The 21,700-nt window shown below is 38.7% G+C and overlaps 1 pseudogene; it reads right to left on the bottom strand.

Annotated features, from left to right (window-relative positions):
• LOC112995092 (T cell receptor alpha chain MC.7.G5-like) overlaps positions 1 to 21,700 on the bottom strand; it is a 222,677-nt pseudogene that overhangs the window by 4,511 nt on the left and 196,466 nt on the right.

Genomic DNA, 21,700 nt, shown 5'->3' with positions numbered 1-21,700 from the left:
GTTCAAATTCTGCTTGCAAGTCAGTTAGACTAGGATTTTCCACACTTATCAAAATACTACCTGTGGTTAAACTTTTTTGCACATTCGATTTGGTAAACATGTACCCCAGGCATGCATTTCTTCTTGTCCAACTCTCAAAATCTTCTGATTCTTCAGGAAGGTGTTTTCCCAAAGTTTTGTTCATGCACAATGATAAAATGTTATCTGTATTGCAATACTCTAATGGTAAATAAATAAAACATGATTAAAGACATAGTGCAGCCAACATGTATATTTGAGGCTCTGAGCAATCCCTGGCTGCATTTTTCAGTTGCACTTCTCAATCACAGGTTTGAGCCTGAGCTTTGGTTCACACCTATAAACTTACAAAGGATTACTGTGTAGGTTTCAGAGCTTAGATTAATGTTTTCTTAGGCCCTGCCCACACGCGAAGCTGATCAGTATTATTATAGAAACAGCAAAGGTGGTTCAGCTCCCAGACTAAGAAGCTTTCCGTTCTTCGCACTGAGAAAGTTTGTATAAAAATCTTGGCTTTTAGAAACTGTCAAAATCTTATTGAAGCATAAGTCCTTAGTTCCATCACTGAGGGAAATGTTTCTCATCTATTTAATTACCAACTGTCATCACCTTACAGAAATATCCATTATTTACTGGTGCCAGTTCAAAATGGCATTATCTACAAAGCCAAATGATCCTTTTTCTGGCCTTCCTCCTGAATTACAGTTCATCTATCCCAGTTTTGCCCTGGCTTTGAAAAACCTCATGAGGCTGCCACTTCCCTGACTATGCAGAATTTGGTGTAATGTTGTATACTCTGACTTCCTCCCACTCCGCTCCACCCTCACTCCAGTTATTATTTTGGAATTCTGTGGTAATTTGTTGGGGAGAGGAAGACAAGAACAGATAAAAAGCTGGATAGTGGATCCCTGTATAAAATACAAACGAACCAGAAGATGTCATTGTTAGTTAATTATGGATACTAAAGAGAAGAGGATGAATTGACAGAGCTACTTGACTTCCCTCTTACAGTGAATGCTCAGCTACATGTCCACCTTTCTCCAAATTAAGGTGTTTTGTTCCCTTTCAAACTGTTCAATGCTTTTATCTTGAGCAGATACAAATAAAGGTCTGTTTTTACAGGCAGCTTCATCAACAGCTGCTTTTCAACATACTCATTTCTCATTCTTGCTCAGGGTGACTGCTGGCTTTGTTTCAACACCAAAGGCTGTTTTCTGATAAGCTCCTTTGCAGATTTTCACATTTCTATGAAAATTTGCAGAGCATGGTCTCAATAAATATCAACTGTTATAACAACAGTGCTGTGACCCATGTTTCCTGTTAGTCTGTCTAAAGGAATTGGTGGGTGTGTTGGAGTTGCTGCATTGATATCTATGATCTTCTTAATTTACAGGAAAGTTTGAGTAGACACTCAGTGATGCTCTGAGCCATCCACCTGCCTAATTTCATCCTTACTGAAGGGCATCTTCCAGGTGGAAGAAGAGGAGATATTTGAATGCTATTCCTGACTAGTCTACAGAAAAAGCCAACTTCAGAGAGTGATTTCAGGGAGAGAGCAACAGAAGCCTGTTTCAACATCAGATCAAGACCTGGACCTTTCCCCGCCCCCCCCCCCCCCCCCCCAACCAGATGCAGTAGAAATCTTAAACTGGCTTAACACACAACTTGGACTATGTATTGATCCATCTCAGTCTCCATTACCTCCAAAGCAAAATTTCTCAATCTCTGGTCAACCTGGAATCAAGGGGATATAACTTTATCTTCCATATCTTTCCTCAGCCAAAGCCATCCAATATTCCACAAGCTATAGTCAACCTGGAGTTACTCCCAGCTCAGAGAAAAGATGTGCCCCAACACACACTTATAGGTTAATCTTGACCCTGAAGGAGTAATTCCAATGACTGAACATTCACATCTAATGATGTTTGCTGCCTGACCTCCAATGGAGGTTCCAAAAAGTCCCCTGCAGGTCCTGTGTAATATCTGCCAGCCCTGCATGGATGCTTAGATGTCTACAGCAGCACTAGAAGTCCATATTTAAGTACTTTATTCCCACCTTAGACTCTCAATGCACCAGATCTGAAGACATTCAGATAAAAGATGCTATGTCCTAGTCCAGCCCCAGCAAAGTTATCCAAAGAATAGAGTTTCTGGGACAAGATTCAGTCCTTGCACAAGCAAATGTGTGGCTTAACTTGCTGGGTTCAGTCATAATTCTGGTCCTCCTCCCAAAAATGAATTTGCCCTTGCCTCTGAAATTACACTCAGGGATGTCATATTACCAAAACCACCCAAGATGTTACTCACAAACCTTTGAAAGGGAAGATTTCTCCCTGAGGCAAAACCTAAGTTGGGTTAATATCTTAACATTTAATATTTATATTAAATATTTATATTTATATTTAATATATATTTTATATATAAATTATTATATATATATATCCATCATCCTAAGAGAAATCAAGTGTTCAATGGACTAAATTGTTCTCTAACACCAAGCAGTATGAATCTTGGCCTTACACATGAGTTCCCACTAAGAAAAAGTTGGGATGAAGTTTCCCAAATTTCTTAGTTGGAAGCAATATCCTATTGTGTTCATGTGTAGATTTATGCATGCATTATCTAAACTGTGAAAGAGATTTACTATCATCTCCTGTACTGCTCCTTTTGAAGATGCCAAGGAAAGTTTTGGGGGGATCAGAAGGAGCAATTCTACTTATCTAATCCAGTCTTTAAAGCTCACATGTGAATGGGATGCAATTATATGGCTTATCCCAATTGCCTTTGGAAACAACAACAACAACAACATAACTTGGAGTGGCTTCTCATTAGCTTCCTCTGCTAACCTCTATCATTTTCACAAAATACTTTTTGCATGGCTTTTTTTTTCTTTCTTTTTTTCCAAAACCAGACTGGGCTTCAGTTGCCAGAACCAGTTTCCAATTTTATATGACAGAGATTTACTTTCCAGAAAAAAAAAAAAAAAAAAAAAAAAAAACAGATAATTTCAATTCAGAAAAAAAAGAAACTTTCTGAATTAAAGATTAATTATTCATTAAGTATCAGCAAAGTTGTTCTCATTTCTTTAATGAGAAAGAACAAAAAGTACCCAAAAGAATCAGTCCAAAATACCTGTCTAAAAGCAGGTGATAAAAGATCATTCTTATGTTATATGAAAGCATCAGAGGAACTTTCAATCTTACATTTGTAGAACTGGCTCAGATGTAGATGCCTGTTCTGCACCAAAATCATATCCTTTCCTGTTCTGAGTCTATTTAACGGTTACTTTTAATTCAACAATTTACTTGGCATTACAGGTAGCCTTGTGCCATTTCCAAAAATTAGTCTTCTAGTTGTAGCATCCCACACACCCCAGTTTAAATCATTGAAAATACCATCGTCTAAGTCATATGGGAAATTTCTTCTTGATGTAGTACGAAACTATGACTTAAACATGAACCCCAAGGTGTCTCCGAAACTTCTCCCCTCAGCCTAAGGCAAAAATGCAGACACTGGTGTCTGTATAATGAAGATAGTCTTGCCGAGGCTAATATTTTGCTTTTCATAACTATTGCACACACATTTTTACTGTCTGACAAGCCTCAGCAATGGCTAAGGTCAATGATATGTCATGGTCATTAACCTATGAAATTGTTGATGTTGTCTCCTTTCCTAGTATCCCCAGGATTCCTGCTTCATCTTCACTAGAATCCTGTAGAGAAATAATCCTGAATTCATTTTCTTTCAGCCTTCTTTCCTCCCTCCTCATCCAGAGTTTATGTTCATTCTTCATGAAGATAGACCTATTTGGAAACACAAGTCAGAGGACACTGCTCCCCTCTTCACAGCCTGCCCTCCAGATCTTACTCACTTAGGCTGACTTTAAATCTAGTCTGTCTTCCAAACATGAGTTTTTTGTACCTTCCAATTTTTTGCCTCAGAAAAAGGCCTTTGCAATAACTTCCTACCTAACCATATTGAATATGCCTATGCATTGTTGTATATTCCAATAGCTCCTCATTCCAAATATGTTGGAAAGCTGTCTACCAAAGGATAAAACACAAAGTTATTTGAAAATTCATTTCCTCTTTTCAGTTTCTGATCCTTGCTGAAGTAGGTTTAATGCTATTAGTTTTCAAAAAAAGACAATGTTCCACTAGTTTGCTTCTAGGGTCACATTTTCCTTTTACTTCCAATCAAAAGGCAAAGTTTGGAGAGGCCTTTCTGCTTCCTTTCAATGAAAAATTAACTTTAGACCAGTATTCAGATTCTTCCCTGAAAGGTTTCTAAAGTGTTTCAAAATACAACTGAGGGAAGGAAAGAGACTTACCAGGGATCACTATAAGTTTGAATCCCCTTCCAAATTCAGCTTTTCTAGTCCCTGACTGTTCACATTGTAATATCAACTTACACAAGTATGGAAGGGCACTTCACCTTTGGATTTTAAAACCAAAAAAACCCCATATTTTCTCTTAGGCTGAGAGATGGAAAATCCATTCTTTGAACCACTAGCCAAAATAACCCACAGACATTTCATAATTATCATTTAAAGATGCAAACGTGAAGTCTGGAAACTTTAATGGCCTAAAGCTCTATAAAAGTCTTAGATTTGTTTTGTAGCATTCAGCAGTGTGTGAAATGTTTGTAGTATGCTATGCATGACTGCAACATGTTGCGACTATTAAACTTTGTATAAACTCTTTATCAAGAGAAACCCATCAGAAATCTGACCATCTTGTCTAGCTGTCTTTTCTGCTGTGGATCACTGTCACAGTCCTTGTATGCTAAGACTATTACAAATGATTTTTGTGAAGAAAAGCCTAAAAAGTTGGGAATCTGCTTCCATGAAAGTCTTTAGTCCACCCACTCAGAGTTCAAGTGATTACCGATCCTGGTGTTGATGTAGTACAGAAAGATCAAACTCAGCTGGGGTAACAATAAACTGGGTCCCAGCTCCAAATGTGAGTTACATGAACCCGTGGCAGCACACTGATGTCAATCTCCAAAAAAAGTCACCCTGACAACCAGATCGACAGATGTTCCAGGAAGGAACATTGAGGAAACACACTGACTTAAGTGACTCTCAAATTACTAAAGAAATATACCAGAAAATAAGCAGGGTCAGGAACAGGGAGTTCAAACGAAGTAATGTTCATTCACTGGTTACAATTGCATATTGCGCCTTTTGGGGCAACACTAGAGAAATTTTTGCATTTTTTCCTCCGTAACATCACCTAAAATTCCTATTAAATGCACTATTAGGATCACTGCCTTCCAGTCTGTGTTTTCCCTTAAACATTTCTTCATTTATTACCGACCTTGCTTGACCATCAGGAAATTTTATTTTCCTAACATGAGCTTGTATTCTCCAACCCCATAATTCATACAACCTGGGAAAACTTTACAAGAACCCCTTTGACTTGGTTACAGTTATGTTCTTCAAGGCTTCCATTGCACAATGCAACCTTACCTAGCTCTCAGAGATTTGTGGGTAATTACGGAGGCATCTGAGCCTTCAAACTTCAGGATTCATGAATCCCCACTTACTCATATATGTGCTAGCTGAAGTACATGTGGTTGTGTAGCTGTGACAGCATGGCAAATCAGGATTCAAGTCCTAGTCATGTACAGAACCCACTTACAGCATTTGTGCACAATATAGTATGTATAGATCAGACTACTCTGGCTAAAAAGCATGTCAATTCCTATTCTAACACTAATATTAGGAAAAGTTATGGGTATACTCTTCCTTTGTGGGATTCTGCTGCAAGACTAAAGTGGTGATAGTCACCATAAATAGATGTTTTCTAAACATTACAGCTGTTCTTGTACTTCAATGCATCTTCAGCTGACTTATATCATCCATGACTTTGCCTGAGGTCAAGGGTAGTGACATGTGTTTACCCTTAGGATAGAACAAATACACAACTTACTTGAGAGAGAAGCAAGAGTGGGGTTTTGTTTTAGCTTATTACAGGAATACAACTGACTGAAGAACCTCAAAAGCAAAAGTCTACTTTCACTTGCCTCAAGGAACACTGCTTGGACAGCTGCCTTGGAATTAATTCCCCTGGTTAGAATGAAACCACAGTCTACTAAAATTTTGACAGCTGCAGATCTTAGTGTGTGTTTACAACAAACTTGCAAAGGAGGCAAAATTCAGGAAAAACCTACCTGGTGAAACCACAAGTCTTGTCCCAGATACAAATGTGAGTTTGTAACTACTTCCATAGTCACACTATGGTACAGGCCTCTACAATATTCAGAGGTCTTTGGATGAGGCTTTCAACTATGAAATACTCAATGAAAGGAAATTCTGTTTAGATCCATAATTAGATAGATCTGTCTATCTAGGGCTTTTCTTCTATCTAACTTTTTTTTTTTTTTTACATTCCTTTTATCAAACAGTATGCTGTATTATGTCTTTCAAACATTCCATTTGTCATCAGCTCTCACACAGCTCTTCCTTAATATTTCCCCTCCATCAAAACACAACTGGACATGGTTCTGGGCAATCTGCTCTAGCTGACCCTGCTTGAGCAGAGGATTTGGATCAGATGATCTCCAGAGGTCCCTTCTGTGATTCTGTGATATTTATCTCATTGCTTCCAGAAAGTCACCTGCATAATAAATTCTGTTCTTCACCATCATTCCTCACTTACTTGGTCTTACTGTTAGCCAGATTCCCCTCCCCAAAATTAGTTTATCTACTGTTACTTCATAGCTCACCTCATGGTGAGTGGTTTAGTACAAACTCCGTTATTCTATTCACTTGAATTTGCCAGCTGAATTAGTCAAGGGTGACCCCAGAGCAAGTCTGCCATTTAGCCTGTAAGTAGAAAGCACACTCCTTGGTATGCATTTCTCTGTGTTGTTGTCTCAGGATCTAACTTTCTTTCTTTCCTTTCCCAAAGGGTTTCAGGCAAAAGAAGAGTTCTTATTTTTTTCAGATATTTCCAAAAACAGTGGAAAGGGAGTGGGGAGAGAGGGGGATGGAAGGATGAAAGAAACATACATCATATGCTTGGGAAATTAAAGTTACTCACAGGAACCAAGAGCTTGGTCCCTCATCCAAAGGCAATTTTATCCTAAGTGGTATTACACAGTATACAGCCCTCAAAATATGGTGCATAGTTTGAAGAGACTCTTCAAGGTACACAAAAATATTTGATTATTTGATTTCTCTCCCAAAGCTGGGAGAGAAAGATGTGGGAAGCCTAGTTTTCTTGGACTACTGGATTTGCTTACCCATTTTTGCAACTGCAAGAGTTGCCTATCTTTTTTTTTTTTTTTTTTTTTTTTTTTTTTTTTTTTTTTTGCTATGAATTACGCAGTTTGATGTGCGGGTGCCTCCAAGCTGGGAGGAGGCACCCGGCAACTAGGGAAGCATTACCCAACTTTGTTATAAGTTATTTGAGAAAGAATATAAGAAACAGGTCACACATAGGAGAGCAGGCTCTGCTGTTCCCTACAGTCTCTCTCAATGGGTGGTTTGTGGACTTTGAGCTGGAGGGTTTAATGAACCATGAACCTATCCTTCACGAGTACATTGCAAACATTTGTTTAAATTGACATTGTGTGACCACCTTGTGGCAGCAACACCCACAGCATTATTTTTTCTATCTTTTTTGTCTAGGCAAAATTATTTTTTGATCAGGATCACCTCTCCATCTTTTCACAAAAGCCATTCAAAAATTAACCTGATGTCTTTCCTCTCTGCCTGAGCATCTGTTCCATCCCTAGCTTTTCAAACTTGTCACACTGCTCTCCAATGGTTTCAGGCTTCCCTTCTAATGTGCTCCAAACTTCATGTGAGTGTTGAAGGCCCAGATGATTCTCCAGTACTGAGCACTTACTGGCTATGATTACAAGCTTAGTGTCATTCCCAAGGATGAACTTGTATCCTGCGCTTCCAGTATGCTTCACAATATGACAGAAACTCATCTCCCATTTATAACAATCTATTCAAGTTCTTCAAAGCAAAAGCCAAACATGTATTCATAATTTACATCAACACAGAATGAGGAGTCTCATTATCTTAAATTAAGCCTCATTATCTCAAGGTATTAACAGCCACATGCTAGGAAAGGCCCTGTTAGTCCAACCTTATGAGGCAGCTCTCATCACTCTGCATTTTGCTGGCCTGTACTGGTTTTTAACATTTCCCTTTGCCTCTTCTCCAAAGATTTTTGCTAGTCTAGGAAGGATTTAGAAGCCCACCTGCTGTTGGCTTTCCAAGCAAATTCTTGCATATGCAAAACTTCTGCTTTGACCAGTTCATCAGCAGGAGTAAGGAAGGGAAAAACATATATATGCAGTCATGGAAGTCACTTGCTCTTACACCAGGTGAAAATTTATAATCCTGTTCTTAATGTATGACACTTTCAAGAAGAGCCACCTCTGAGGATTCAGACATACCTGGAGAAACCATAAGTTTGGTTCCAGCTCCAATTGCAAATTTGCCATAATTCCCAGTATTACACTGTGACATACTGCCTTGCAAAAAGGTATGCACATAGTAGTCTATGCTGAATTAAGATTTATAAACATGGGAATGCAAGATGCTTATTGGAATAATCTAACCAAGGCAAGTTTTTGGACACCTCCTCACTATATATAGTGAAATAAACACTCCCTTCAACTACATTCAGCCTGCTTAGTCATTCCTGACACTCACTTATCTAGCTATTGTCCACCACCTAATTAGTCACGTTTATTCTTTCATCTGTCTCCACACCCTAGCAGCACCTGCTTATCAATCTGTGCATGCATATACAACTTCCCAGACAGCATCCAGAAGCCTTCCAGCTGTTGCCATTGAGTCTAACCAGTCTGTGTTATCTTTTTGTTCCACTTTCCTTGTTTAATAAAATGCCCACCCTCCTTTGCGGACCTCCTTTAAAAACTGCCTCCTTTATTTTTTGATTAGCTTTAGTATTATTTTATTTTATATCCCCAAATCTCAGCAGCTACCAGGAAATCTCTACTTGATTACAGTTAGGGAACAAATTTCTTACGCATAATTTTATTCTGAATGAAAGGGAGAAATAGACTAAAGTGTTTTTAGTGAGTTTTTTTCAAACTCTCTATTTTCCTAACTTGGAAAGTTCACATATCTGGATAAAGAAAAGCTTGGCTCCTACTCCAAATGTGAGTTTATTAAGATTTCCATACAAAACACCATGACACAAAACTTACTTCAAAATGTTGCAAGTGTGAAACTATTCACAGTGGGAAAATAAGTTGCATGTATCTATAACAGCTGCCAGACTTAAAGCTCCACAGTTTATGAAATTTAAATAATTGCACTGAAGACCATCTTCTATGATATCCATCAGATACTATAGTAACAAAGAGACTACTTTCAGGCAGTAACCTATATCTGAACTACATTTTGCTATTGACTTAGCAAATATTTACTTTATTATGATTTTAAGTAAGTGGATTGGATTTTTCCACTGTGTGACTCAAAGCCCCATATCTCAGAAATCTCATTCACTTTTTCTGCAAGCCAGGTTGTATGCACAAAGGTAATTTGGTAGGTCTTCATAGGCATCCTGTGTTGCTTGCCATAACAAAAATCTATTTTATACAATCCTATCAACTTCAATCATTCTAAATAACTTCTCCACTGCCCTGGCTGCTTCACTATACTATACCTGGCTCAGCTTCTCTGCCAGATCTGTGAATTGCAAGGAAGTGCCTTGGAAAAAGTGGCATTATCTTGAACCAGATTGTTCTCCCATGTTTCACAGACTACCGTGTTTGCTTCATGTGTGTCATGCCTTCTACTAAATCCAAGATAGATAGATTTCTATACAATGAATGATAGTGTAGTTCATTTACAGTTGTGCATCCACCCCCAGTTTGGCTCCTCAACAGGCTTTGAACCAGTAGCAAGGATTATAAGCACTTATCCTTAGATTCTTTCCATTTCTGCACCCACACGCTTGCAGTGCACTGTGTCTTACCTCTATGTCCATCAGTTATTCTTCCTCCTCCCCACTCTGTAGTATTATTAATACCACAAGGATGATCCATAAATCAATTCCCTTCCCACATCCATCCTTGACAAAACCATACTTTCCCTGCTCAATAAAGATTATTACATTTTTTTCACACCTTTGTTCTTGTACGTCACTTCCTTTGTTTCACTTCTAGCCTGGTTCCATTCCCCAAGATAGACCCATTTTTAGGGCACAGTGGTAAAGAGAAAGACTTCCACTTTCTGGGGGAAAGTAAAACCACCCAAATTGCTCTACAGAGCAACTTCCACTGTTATTTTTTAAAGTTAGATTCTAGTCTCATCTGTATCTACTCCATCTGGACTCAGAAAAGAGACCGCTCACCTAGGGTAATGAGAACTTTGGTTCCACTCCCCCATGTGAGTTTTTCTATCTGCCAGAACTAGCACTGTGTGAGAGGTCTCTGCAAAATGTGCCTCTTCATTCAGCCTGGTGCATCTTGGAAGGCAAGCAACAAGCAAGAGGCATGAGATAATACTGTCAGCAATGTATCTGTTTCTGAGAGAAGGTGCTAACATCTATAAATATTTCCACAGATTTCTCTCTTGCCTAAAATAGACAAATATCTTTGAATTTCTATCTTAGAAATGACCCTAATTCCTCAGGTCCCTCTTTAATCATTTTTCCATTACATATCCAAAATACCTAGGGGGTTTTATTCAGAGCTTTGTGTCTTTACTAGCATGCTGGGAGGAAGACTTCCTAACATTCGCTCTCTCACATTACTGTTACCGATACTTTTTACATTGCCCTATGCGGGTAAAAAATGGCTTTTACAGTACTCACAAGGGTTTACTGTCAGCTTTGTTCCAGCTCCAAGGGGTGTGCCTGTACCCGCCGGTACTCACAGCAAGCAACAAAAGCCATTACACAAAGTGTCTCATCCCCCGTAACAAGGAAGCCTTCTAGCGCAGCTGACAGAGGAGCTTCTCAGCAAGGCAGAGGGGCCCATTTCAAACAAACAAACTGACCTCAGAGGTTTAGGTTTGCTCTCTAAAATCTAAACATCATTAAATACAACACCAAAGGTGTTTTAGGGACCTGGAACATGCGAGAAGAGCCTTCCAGTCTCTAAAGGACAGTGGATTAATTTGCAGGACTGGCAAAACAGACGCCCACCGCAAGAATTCCTGGCAGACTTCTAAATAGTCTCAGCCAGCAGCTGCATTCAAAGGCATGCTTGGACACAGTGTATGCAGTCTTCCACCACTCTTCAGCCTAACTCAGCAGAATACCGAATGTCATAAGGAGGAGGACAGCAGAATCTCAGCCTTGCCTTTGTCACGGGAATTGCATACTTGTGTTAAGAGGTCCCTGGCTTTGCAAAGAATTGGGTTGGGGACTCCCAAGCTTTTGAAATTACCATTTGCATCTCTGAGCATCACAACAGCCTTTAGAGTAAGTGGTGACACACCTAAATCCCTCTCCCCCCCCCCCCCAAACAAGCTTCTTTCAGAGGGAGAGAGAAAACACTAGATGTGCATGGGATGGTATATAAAACTGCCTGCAGCCCTACCCTTGAAGTCAGCAGTGCATTCTGTCCTTCAGGCTCCTTTAAGTCCCTTTTCCCCAGCAGAATGGAGCAGGGGTTGCACTGAAAAATCTCGTTCCAGTCCCAAAGACAACCTTTCTTCCTGTGTCCTGCACATGGTGCAACACTCCCTGTCAAAACCTCACTGAGCACAGACGCAGCTGCCCTCTGGGCTGCTACTGGGATTCATCCACAGAGGGAGAGGAACAGTGCCCAACTGTCCCAGGTCAGCTGGGCCCCAATAAAATTGTTTCACCCCTGAGGAGCTCCTGCTTACCCCTTCACGTCTAAGCATGCTGCATCATCTGCCTTCAGCTCTTTCCTACACCAGTGCCAAGACTGCAGCTCAGAAAAAACATCTCGGAGAAAGCTGTCCACCAGCTGAATCATCAGAGACTGAGGATGCCTACCAACCAAAGGACTTAGTGCCTGCTCCACGCGGGTGCTTTATATCTTTGGCTGATGACCAGTCACACTTTCTCCCAGCTGTGCCACACTACTCACCTGGTCTCACAGTTAAAACGATCCCCTGGCCAAACGTCAGCTTGCCCACACCAACATTCACACAGTGATCTAGGAGCCAGCAAAAACTAGCAGCACTTCCCCCCAGTTCCAGTGACTTGCTAGGCTCTTGCCAAGGGGCCAATGTGCTGGCCCTCCCTGGAACACAAAGGGTCAGAACTTCTCACATATTTATCCAGGGGGATGGACAGAACCAGTGCCTGTAGCAAGCCCTGCCAGAGTAGCACCAAGAATACCCAGGGGAACTACACTGTTTCCAGAGAACCCAAGGGCTTTGGACCCTTGGAAAATGAGGTTTCAAACAATACAAAACATCAGCGGTGTTTGGAGAGAGGGGGGGAAAAAAAAGACACTGTGGATGCACAGTTGTTCCATCTAAATGCAGGGAGCTTATTAGGTGATTTACAGAAAGTAGGTATTGAAGTATCTTTGAAACATTAGAGCTATAGTCACTCATCCCATATCAGTGGAAAATCTGATGAACCACTCTTTTGGTATAACTCATTTGATGCCCTTTGCAATTCTTTTAAGGAGACTACTTTTTACCATAATCAGGAGTATAAGAGAATTGCATTTGTAGTGAGAAACATATAATTGTATTAAGAATACCTGGCTGCACAATTATTTCTGTGCCTTTTCCAAAAGTGAGTGCTCAAGATGACCCAGCATTCCCACAGTTGCAAGCCTTCATACAAAATTTTTTTGCCAGAAGACTGTGGCAGAAAATCCACAGCCTTTAAAAAACATATACTGCTAGACAAGTCTGGAGATGTTTGTAATTTCCACCACTTTTTTAAAGCAATTAACATAGCTGTTTCTAATTCAGCTACCAGATAAAACTCCTCCCCTTATGGTCTCATGAGATATTTTAAAGAGACCAGGCAGCTAAGCTGGTCCAACCTGACAGACCAGAACTATATAAGAAAGAAACCAAAGAAAAAAAAACAAATGCAAGGGAAGTCCTGGAAAAACAGTTTAAGGTCCTCTCCACCTCTAAAACTCTCTAGGAATTATTGTAAGGATTCCCCTCTCAAACAAGAGCTTCTCTCCAGATTCTAACACTGTCAGTCCTTGCAAAAAACAGACATTTTCTTGCTGCTGTCTTTACATTAAGTGTTCCAGTCATACATTCATTTCATCCCTAAGAGCAATAGATATGGAACATGATGCCTCCACCAGGCTCATTCTGTAGTGACAATTTCAAGTTTCAGATTCTTCAGTCATTCTCAAGATTTTTGTTTCAGATCATGCACTTACTTGGTTTAACAATGAGCCTCATTCCTTTGAGAAACTGCAGCTTGTTATGGCTAATTCCTGAATTCACACATCATTTACTTCCTTTGCAAAAACCTTTCTTACTCTGTGGTTCTGCATGAAACATCTGATTTGTGATGATTTCTGGATAGGAATGAACCCAGATACCCCCGTCCCAGACTTACCCACCCCAGTGAGGAAAATCTAGACAGAAATGTTTCCATTCTAGAAGCTACCTGGACAGGAAATTTTTTACCTTCTTGCTGCAAGTTTGCTTTCTTTGTCCCCCACAAAGAGCTCAGATCCTTTACACAAATTTAAGTATAAAAGATTTTGCAAAATAGGTTAGAGTATTTGCCCTTGCAGTCAAACAATTAACCATGTCCCATATGCATTTCTGTGATGGATATGCATGTTTTAATTATTCATATGCATAAATTATGTGTGTTAAAACATATTTAAGTGGATAACTTGTTTTTGTAAGATTTTTAGAGATGCGTGAATGCAACCCCACATGGGACTCTTTCTCTCACCACATCAGGACATAAAGCACTCACTGTGTTTTACATGGAATCTGGATCAAGTCAAGCCTATACACAGTTTGCACAGTCTATACACACTGTGACGCCCACTAAGAAAACCTTGATTTTTCTCTCATCACTTTTTACATTTTACTTTTCATTCCTAGCTTTCCCCTTCTCCCCCACACCCCCAGTATTTAATACCTTTCTGGAAAAGGGACAGGCTTGTGACAGAATTCAGCAGACCCCTGACTTCACCCTTATGAATCTAAGGCCAAATCCATCAGAAATACCATTCTGATCACAAATCAGAACCTATTATAATTATTTAGTCTGACCCCAGCATAATAAGGGCAGGAAAACTGAACACAAGATTCCTGCAGTATTTGACGTCCTCACTGTAGAATAAAAATGACACCTTATCCCTACAATACACCCTACATATTATGCACCAGTAACTTCATCTGGGTACACTCCACAAAGAGTTTTGGAAAACCCCAAGCATTTTTTGTTTTAGCTCAGAACAAGTGAAATTGACCCTTCAAACTGTATTTCAATATCCTTCAGTATATTTGATCACATTATCCTACTGAATTTAGGCCTCCTGACCTTTGTCCAGCTTCCAGAAGAATTCTTTAGGACTTTTGATTTCACACTTCTTAGAATAAACCCAGTAGTACCTTTGAGTTTTTGACTTACAATTTACTTTCAACTATCAATTTCTCTCCCCCAGCAGTTTTTCTTTATCCTGAAAGCCAGAGAGTTCTTCACATCATGAAGAGTATGAAGAGAAATAGGTAAAAATGTGAAAGGGTGTAATTAACTAGACAACACTTACTTGGCTTCACAACTAATATTGTCCCCTGTCCAACTATTTGCTTTCTTCCTGCTGCAGTTACACTGTCAGATATTCCTCTACAAAAATCAACTCTGAAGTTTGAATCTAAGAATTTCTAGTTTAAAAGCACCCAGGCAGTCTCAGAACTGTACTGTAATGAAAAAGTTCTGCCTATCCTAACACACATACACACAAAGGCATATTTAGATACATATTTTATGGGCTATGTCATTTGGACAACCAAGAGTTACCTTAGATGGACTTTCACCACATCTGGGATGTGCTGAAATACTAAGGTCTGTTTTGAGACCACTACTTTTACCTGAAAACTTAGTTGGAAGCACAGACAGGTGAGTTCCTCCACCAAAAGTGAACTTTCCATAGCCACTACCGGTTACACTGTGGTAAGCCTCTTTACATAAACCTTTATTGGAAGAATTTGACAGATTCCCAGTCACCACAGAAAAGCAGAATTTAATATTGCCTTTGCAAAATGTTAGGAGACTATATGAAGCAAAATGTTCTTGTTATGTTGGTGATTGTATCCTCAAAAGTTTCCTTTTCTTGATTAAAAATATGCTAAACCACATCTTAAGCCAGAAATATTATCACAAACATTGTAACAAAATACTCTGCTAGCCACATTAGTATATATTTGGGGGCTATAAAAGCAAACAAGTTGTAAGTTTTACATTTTTTTTTCCATTTGAGATATTTCCAATGAAACATGGATATAAAAAAGAGGACTGCATTTAATATGCAAAATTTCCAGGGTACTATTGTGTCAATATATGAACTTCAAAAGAATTAAAGAAAAAAGATTTGTCTGAGTTATTTCGCACCCATGACCCTTGTAAGACAGTAGATTTGGGAAGGCCACAGCACAGGGGATAAGAAAAATCAGTGCTGAAAGATGTTTCATTCTTATGGGTACTCCCCAGAACAGAGACAAGTTTTTGTGAGCCTCCAAACAAATTAAATGCTTTAAAGATAACACATGGAAGTGAATTAGTAAAACTGGGTTGATATTAAAAGCTGAACCTTAGAAATAAAAGTTAGCTTGTTAAGTTTTATCTATGAAATACTTTACTTCTCACTTACTTGGCATTACAGCAATTCTTGTTCCCTGGCCAAATGTTAATTTCCCCATGTTTCTTGTATACACACAGACAGGAAGTGCTTTACAAAAAAACCTCCATAGGAATATAATTGCCCTCTTAACTCTTCCTCTTCTACAGGAGAACTTAGCCAAACCCAATTAGGAGTATTAAATGATGATATCCATAGATTATTACCAAATGTGACCCATAACTTGACTAAAGAGAACTCCCTCAATCCATCAGATACAAATCCTCTAGCTATAAAAAGTAATAATAGCACGTTTCTTCTTAAAACATCTGTATGTCTCCCTTTCTTTCCTTTCCAATTTAGATTGCAAACTAATTTCTTTCATCAAAAAGTGTTTTTCTATCCACTTCATCTTATCTATGTTTGTACTACCAAATATAAAAATATTTGCAAGACATTTCTTCACTAGGAAACAAAAAAGTGGTATTGCAGTCAGTTTATTTCCTTTCCCAAATGTGAACTACGATTTGCAGGGAGAACTAAGCACAACGATATTTGCAACAAAAGCTTTAATGAGCTCAATTTCTACTGGTATCTAATTCAACTGGCAACTATAGGGTCAGGTCTGGCTTAAAATCCAGAGGTAGCTGCTCCATGAGGACACTGACAACATCCCAAACATGCTGTAGCAAATTGCTGCTTTTTCTGTGTTAGGATTGTGTCATATCCAATCACACAGGTAGACAAAGTCTCACTCACCCTAACTATTGAGGTGAGATAAACTCCACCTTTTTCCTGATTTTGGAAGCCATTTGGAAATAAATGGAAGGCAGGTACTTCTGGAAAACACTAAGCTTTTACCTGTTCCTGTACAAGATTTGATTGTTTCCCTTTGAGCAATAATCTAGGCATACAGATACTTTCTGAACATCAAAAAAGCAGATTGCCAAAACACAAAGAAAAATAACTGTTGGAAGATACAGATACTCAGAAATATTTTTCATTAATGAATTTCAGAGATCAGGGGCCTCAGGGAAGGACATTAATACAGTCCTAACAACATTTGACATTTCAGTGCTGCTTAAATCTAAGTGATATGTAAATTAAAAGATAAGTTTCTTAGAATATTAGAAGATAAGTGCTCACATGTCAGTCCACAAAATACCCAAATGTAGAGGTTCCATCCCAAAACTCAAATTAAAACAATGGCCCAAATCATCACTTAAACTTTACAGGGAAATAGTACTGGACTCAGCTTCATCTTCAGCCCACATCTGATGTGTGCAACCCTCAGAAACACACCCATTTGGTTCTTAAAGTCTTGAGCTTTTCTTATACACTTACATGATTTTACTTTAAGGTTCATTCCCCTTCCAAATTTAAGCTTTTGATTGCCACCTCCAAAGTTATATACGGCACAGTACTTCACAAAATCCTGGCCATGGAAAGATTTTATCCAAGACTTTTCTCCCTGCTTACTAAATGGTTGCTTCACTTCTCACTATGAAACTGGTAAGAACCTTCTTTTGAACGGTCTGGCTTTCTACCCTCCACATATTGCAAAGAAATTGAAACTACATGTTCAAGGAAATTAACTGTTCTGAGACAAAATGGGAGCATATTTTACATATTTGGGTTATCCAAGTTCAGCACAGATGTCCTAGTGTCCCTCTGTAATAAGTGGAAAGACATAGACATTTCTCAAGAACAGTTCTCATCTTAAAGAGATGAGCTCTAAAAAAATCTGCTCCAAACTCCAGTGATAAAGACAGAAGTAAAATCAGCTTCGCCTAGCAGATTTGACTGAGTACTTAATATTAGAGGAAATAAACCTGCACTCTCAGGCCTGATAATTTCAAGATGAACCTTCATCTATTCTTTACCTGAAACACGGCATTTCCACTAACTGTTTACCTCTGTCACTTACCTGGATGCACAGACAGTCTTGTTCCCTTTCCAAAAGTGGGTTTTTCATAGGCACCCACAGAGTTGCACTGTGACAAAGAGTTTTACAAAAAATGCTGGCAGTAGCTTTTGGCTCAAAGGAGTTTAACTTTGATTTGTGCACACAGATCTTTTAGACTTTCTTTTCAAGATTCCTAGTTAAAAATTCTCATGGAATTTCACTACTTCATGATATTTTTCTCCTACACCAAATTATGTGGGTCCTAGCTATCACAGGATACTTTGTAGCTGTACCCTTCTATGATAACAGCAATTGTAGAAGTTATAATAATTAACTGTAACCATGAAGGTGGATAAGAAAAAACAAAACAAGAATGGAAGTTTTTTCCTTTTCCATGACACTTCCTCCATCCACTCAAGTTAGTTCATATTTTATCCCAACTTGCACCAACCTGCAGCACTGAGTCATCTCACGTTAAGCTGTCTAAACTTTTCCCTCCCTATCCAGTACAGTCTATAGCTATCTTCAAAGATATTTGCTGAACACAATGATGATAGCTCTTCACTTTTGTGAAGACACACACACACACACACACACACACTCCTCAGACAGCACTGAAATGATTGCCAAGCCTTAGATTTATTTCTCTATCAGATATCAGTTTGCCTCTTATCCTTTATTCCCAGTATTGGAAAAAAACCAAAACACTTTCATAATCTTCTTCCTCCATAGCTGATACTATAGGCAGACACTCTACACAGCAACTCAGTCCCACTCTGAATCCTATTTGATTTCAATAGCCTCACATAGAGTCCAAAAAATGGCAATACATATCCAAAATTCAATATTCTCTTCTCTTTCTTGCCTGTACATGACTAGCTATGCTTCAGTAAGTCTGAAAACTTACATGCAAGTATTACAGTGGAACCTATTCAGACAACTGTTTGTTCCCAAAGGGTTTCTTTCATATTTTCACACTATACTTGTTCTTGCAGCTTGAACAGGATGAATTATTTGTTCCAGCCTTGGTGTAAAACTTACCCTATTCTTTAAGGCAAATTCAAAGTACTGCTTCCAAAATCCCAATTTTAAAAAGTTGAGATGGCCAAATGCTTCTGCCTCCTACCATTTTTTTCCTAACAATTCTCTAGTAGACTTTCACTGTAAAACTGCAAAAGCACACAATTTTCTACTTTTGATAGGCATCCTACAGAGTTTTATGCTCTGCAGTAGTGGCAATTTATTCATTTTGGGGAATTTTTAATGGAAGCATGTCACTTGGAAGTGCCATCCTCATATTTCCCTAGCCAGAAATGAGCAGCTTACCTGAATGCACTATGAGACATTACATACTCAGATATGAGCTTCTCAATTGTCAGGCCCACTGCAGTTCAGCCCTTTACAAAAACACTTCTTCCCTGCTCTCCTGAAATGTAAGATGTTTTCATTGCACATGAATTTTAACCCTTCCATATCTCATAAAAAATATCAACAATGTTAATTTTAAAGAAATTTGCTAATTAAACCTAGGAATTTAGCATTAAAAAATGAAATCTTTTTCATTTCTTTACCTTTGATTTCTTTTCAGTTCTTTACCATGAAAGATACAGTAAAGTGAACAGAAGCAGAAAAAGCAGCCATACCTTTTTTCTGCTGATGAGACATGACTGATACAGTTGTGATGAAATAAATTCATTCCGCAGTAGCTCTGCTAAGGTAACAGAATATGTGTAGATTTTCTTTAGTGCAAAAGAAACTTCATTCATAAACTTCTACTTTGCTCATGAATGCAAGCTTTTTAAACGATTCATTTTCTTCCTGTACTGGAGAATATATTCCATGGAGAATAAAAACATTCTGAACAGATATTCAGGATCAGCTGAAAAATACCTGAGAATCTCTTGCAGAATAGCTTTGTCAATCAATTCCACTCTTGTTCAGCTCTCTCAAGTGCATTCATATGTAGTAAATAAAAGAGTTAAAAATATTAGAATCAGTTGCTCAGAGTTTTTCTTGGGTAGTACAACAGAAATTCTGTTTTCTATATCTCAGTGTTATAATTGATGGCTTGAAGAGTAAGTGTGGATCCTACTCCAGAACTAAGCTTCTTCCCAACTCTTAACAGAACAGTGTGATACCACTTCACAAAAAAAAAAAAAAAAAAAAAAAAAAAAAAAACCTTCTTACCTCATGCAGCTCTTCTTTTTTATTTTTTCTTTTTTTCAGTGAACTATATCACAGCTTACATTTGGAACTTTTCTTTAAATGTTATTCCCAGATTCCAGATGTGCTTAACAACATGAGGTGAGAGATTAGATAGATAAATAGAAAGATGCATAGAAAGAGAGATGAAGAGAGTGAGCAAGAAGGAAGGAAGGAAGACAAAGAAAGAGAAAGAAAAAAAATACATGTAATTATTATTGCTCAAGTTGCAAATTTAATGGTGGGAAATCTGTGTGTCTGCCCATGCAAAAATGATTTATATATAAAGCAGTTAGTTTTGCAAGACAATACAGATGTGCAACTTCTATTAAAGTCAAAGATTTCCAACTAAAAGCAGACTGAGGAGTGGGGAGGAAAGACTGTTCTGTTCTTTATAGGATGAAAAGTAGCAGATCAAGTCATTCAGCAGTTTCCATAGAGTTCCAGATACACAAACTTGTTAAACACATGGAAACTCTCCCATGAATGTGGATATAAAGTATATAAATGAGAGTTAAAAACGTCACAGACCTACTCTGTCCTTCTGTTTAAGTTCTTTCCTCCTCTTCCAAGTCCCTGCAGCACAATAACAAGTTTTCATGAATTTAGTTTCTTTTTTTCTATTTCAAACATAATGGAAACCAAAGAATAAGTCATTTTACCCGAGTCCTATAGCAAGTGGCCACCTGTAAGGCCAGTCCTTTGACATCCTTCTTCCCTTTAATTGACTATACCCAAATACATTTGCTCAGGAAAACAGTTTGTGGACAGAGTCACAGCCCTCAGGACAGTCGTTGCAATCATAGTTTATCTAGTGAAGACAACCTTTCATGTTCCAGTCCAATGCAGTTGTAGAAGCATGAGAGCTTTGACACAGGTTTGTGGTATGTAAAATTCCTGCACAATAGCAAACAGACTTTACCTGTCTCAGGAAACGGCCAGCTCCATAGGCAGAACTTTAGTCAAACTGAAGCAGGTTTGTACTCCCACAGTGAGAAACCTCTGCATAGAAATCCTCATGGTTCAAAGGAGCAAAGGGCCTCCCAAGAACAAGGTAGTTCTTGAGTCCATTTTGTCTGCAGCTTTCCTAGATGCAACAACTTGCCCTACAATTCCTTCAGCCAGGATCACCAGACACCTTGGCGTTTTGTATCCTACCATTAAGCATATGATCTCCTTAGCCTCTTCATTGCCCGATGCCAGAAAGTTTCCACTCATTGCTTGCTGTTTCAGACATTCTCCTTGTTTAGCAAGAGATGTATACCTTTGAAAGACCCTAACCTGCTTTCAGGCATAACAGTTCTCCAAGTCTCAATTCCGTTAATTCTAAAACACATCTTTCTTTCAGATAGGACAGCGTGACTACTACTAAGTTTCTTGAGTAGCTTGTGTTTCATAATCCTTTAGAAGCACTGACTAATTTCAACAGCAGTTCTGAATGCCTTTGCCGTATTCTTCTCTCTTTCTTTTGTTGCAAATCACTTTTTTTCTGTACAACTATTTTATCTCATACCTTAGAAGAAAGTTTCTTTGACTGTCGCTTCAATTATTCATCCTCTCTCACACAGGCCTGTTGGGCTTTCTGAAGTCTGTACCTGACATTTCAAGGATTATATATGTACACCTGCTGGCAAGGGAAGAATACAAAGTAAGAGCAAATAAGTTCAGCTTGTGGTATGTATAAAGACAGCATTCACTATGTTTTTCTTTTTCAATTTGACCTATTTACTGGAATTCATCAGCTTGAAAACATTATGAGAAAAATAAACACTTTGGCCAGCAGGTAGCCAGAGACATGGGGGGGAAGGGGGGGGG

The sequence above is a fragment of the Dromaius novaehollandiae genome, chromosome 14 (assembly GCF_036370855.1).
Source record: "Dromaius novaehollandiae isolate bDroNov1 chromosome 14, bDroNov1.hap1, whole genome shotgun sequence".
NCBI lineage: Eukaryota > Metazoa > Chordata > Aves > Casuariiformes > Dromaiidae > Dromaius > Dromaius novaehollandiae.
Note: the sequence above shows the minus strand (reverse complement) of the source record. Positions and strands in the feature narration are given on the sequence as shown.